The sequence below is a fragment of the Tupaia chinensis genome, unplaced genomic scaffold, assembly GCF_000334495.1.
Source record: "Tupaia chinensis unplaced genomic scaffold, TupChi_1.0 Scaffold146828_1, whole genome shotgun sequence".
Lineage (NCBI taxonomy): Eukaryota > Metazoa > Chordata > Mammalia > Scandentia > Tupaiidae > Tupaia > Tupaia belangeri.
Window position 1 is genome coordinate 289,980 of NW_006206682.1, and position 3,219 is coordinate 293,198.

General features: G+C 39.3%; 1 long non-coding RNA gene across 2 annotated transcripts in view; it reads left to right on the forward strand.

The window, feature by feature from the left end:
• Nucleotides 1-2,444: 2,444 nt before the first annotated feature.
• Nucleotides 2,445-3,219, forward strand: part of LOC102486337 (uncharacterized) — a 51,040-nt gene continuing 50,265 nt past the window's right edge. For both annotated transcript variants that reach the window (XR_003548023.1, XR_337511.3), the window contains exon 1: nt 2,445-2,546. This is a non-coding gene — a long non-coding RNA (uncharacterized LOC102486337). The remainder of the gene's footprint in view (nt 2,547-3,219) is intronic.

Consider the following 3,219-nt stretch of genomic DNA (forward strand, 5'->3'; position numbering starts at 1 on the left):
AATCGGGGATGACAGGGACAATGTGGGAGGAGGATGGGTCATAACAGAGGGAGGGGGATGGGGAATCTAGGATGGGAAAACAAAAGGCAAGGTATGCAGGACACAAGAATTGGGAAATTATTTGCTGAGAACATATATGTTGACGTGCTTGATTAAGCCAATGCACAGTGTATTTTGTATGGAAAATTCATTTGTGTGTTGTGATGGGAAAAAAAATTATAATAAAAAATAAACTATAAAAAAAAGAGAGAAGAGGATAGAGAAAGATAACAAGTGAACAATAGAGAGGATGTTAGTGAGAAACAGATATGGTTTATTATCTGTTGATGATGACGTGTGTAGTATTCTCGACTGGACTGGTCTGGGAAGTATTTCATGATGGGTGAAGTCTTTTAACAAGCAAAATGAGAAATAGTGATTGACTGTTTTAAAAAATTATAATAATGATAATTATTGGGAAATGCATGGAAAAGACTTTGAATGATAAAGCGGGGAGATCGATGCCTCTGTATTGACTGACATGCATGACATTCCCTTTTGAAAAAGCAATGAAAGTCAATGTAAAGTTATATGTAATCCAATGTAATATAAAGAAGATTATGATGATAATATAAATAAAAAAAAAGAAAAAAGAAAAAAATGTAAAAAGAATACTTGGGCAGGGCTGAATTGAGAAGGTTTATGTGTGACTAGTATGCTGGGCATTTGCTTTTTAACAATTTGAGTAGTTGACATGTAAATATTTTCTCAAAAATATTTAAAATAATAATGCTTCCGTTGTTATAGGGTCACAAACAAAATTATACAAAAGTATAAGAAATATTTTGAACATTTTCTTTAAAATTCAGTATTTCGAAATTTTGAAAGTTATTAACTCTCAAGAATTATGGAGTATGAGTTAAAATTTTTTGATATGTAAAGTGAATGTTTGTGGGAAAATATAAAAATAAATAAAAGAGAAAGAAAGAAAGAGACTCAAAAAAAAAAAAAAGATACAGTAGAAAGAGAGAATTCAAAAAAACAGGAGAGAGTCCAGGCACTCCTTCACAATACAGTTTGAAGGTACTGGCCTTCAAAGGAAAGAGCAGGTGGCTTGTAGATGAGAACACAGCTCTGCAGCTGGCCTGGTCTCACCACTTAACAGCTCTGTGACTTTGGATCAGTGAATAGACTTCTCTGGGCCTCGTCTGCCTCATCTGTTAAGCAACAAGAGTGAGCATGATGACTTCAAAAGCATGCTGTGAGGACTCCAGGAAACCACCTGTGCTGTAGCATGGGGTAGATGGCCACATCCTTGCACACACTCTGGGATTTTCCCAGCAGCTCTTGGCAATGCCTGTCTTAGCATAAAGCCTTCCTTGAAACTAACACAAGAAACCTCCCTTGTGCCCAGTCAAGGTTTGCTTCCTGGATTTGTATTGTTCAATTCCTCAGCAAAAGCAGAGAAACTTACTTCACAATGGAAAAATCAGCTTAGCAGAGAGAGAAAGTCTTCTTTAATTCACAGAAGTTGCTCATATGAAAGCGAGACAGTCATCAGACAGGAGCACCCAAGTTTACCAGGCTCAGGATTTTCCACAGGTGGGTGAAGACGAAATGCACATGAAAGCACCCCAGCCTTGCTTCGTTTACTCCTCATACGGTTGCTAAACATTTGACAGAGGATGTGTTACCATTTTAAACCAAATGCTGCTCCTGAAAGCTGGGGCATTATAGAAAGTATGAGTTTTATAGCTCTGGACCCAATGGCAGTTCTACCACATTGCATGCAGATTTTTAATTACGTGATTTCAAAATATCAGGCAGTAAGAAAAGCCATGGTGCATTTTTGCATAGAAAAAATACATGACTTTCCCAACAACCCAATAACGTGACAACCCATAACATGACTGAGCTTTGGGACCAGCAGATGGCATAATGGTTACATCGCTGAACTCCAACACAGTTGACTATAGTTCAAGTCCTGGACCCGGTGACTTGAAACTCACACCAGGTATGTGTGCATGTGTGCCCAAAATCCTGAGGGAAGAGTGGAGGAGAAGAGATTGCTTTCTGTCTCTCTGACACACTCACCCTGTAGCAAAAATCTCTAAAAACAAAACAAAACAAAACAAAACAAAACAAAAAAACCTGGACTTCTCTTCAGGTAAAAAATTTGAAATAATGCAACCCCCTTCCCTAATTCTACCACCAACTTGAAAGTCTACTGACAATCACATAATTTGATCTCAGATCTGAGTGAAGTAAGTAAACTAAACTGAGTTTATGCTAGCACTACCTGGGGACACTCAGTGCAGCTGGTAAACAAAACTCCCTCCTACTGTTTTGTTGGTATTGGTCTTGAAATAGGTGTTTTGAATTATGCAACGACTCTGGGAACATATTCCTCAAATAAAACATGACCTCTCTGTGTGTGTTTTTCAGTTAATTGTTAAGAACCAAAACTCCAGACAGATGCCTGAAGCCTAACAACAGCTGAGCAACATGGAACCAGCAATGTGGAACAGACTGCTATGAAAAGAGGGAAGCGAAGACTGCTTTATAAGGTATGCTCTGAATCTAGTGGATGTACAGTGAGTGATGTCACCCCTCTAATCTGTCAAGTGCATGCATTTATAAAGTGACACTGACTCAGTATCTAGGGCACACTCAGCGTTCCAATAGTGCTACCGGGTGCTTTAGTCTCTCTTCAGGCTCTTGTAGTCACTAAGAAAGGATTCTCAGGCTCACAGGAACATTTGGGAACCACTTTTAGATTTTAGCAAGTGCTTTCACATAGACTAACTTACATGTTTATGATGTCCATAGTAACTCGGTGAGACAAGCAAGATGGAAAAACTAAAATGCAAAGAAGATAAGAAAGTTGCAAAAAGTTCCCAAACTAGGCAGTCCGAGACCCAGGTCAGTAGCTCATTACGTCATGCTAAGCCATGCTCATGCTTCCTGAGGAAATGGTCTAAGAGGAGATAGGTGGCTCTCTACTCAAATAAGGATAAAATTCATTTGCCCTCACATCACAAACCATCTGTCTGCTGTTTGGGGCTCCCCAGTGTCCATCCTTTCTTACTCCTTCCAAGGATATGCATGTGAGCCCACAAGCCAATTAGATCCTCTCTTCTGGGAGCCTTGATTTCAACCAACAGAAGAACAGAAAGGAAATGGCTGGGGCTCATTCAGGGAGCCTCAGTACTCTGACGATGCTACACAATGATTCCTGCT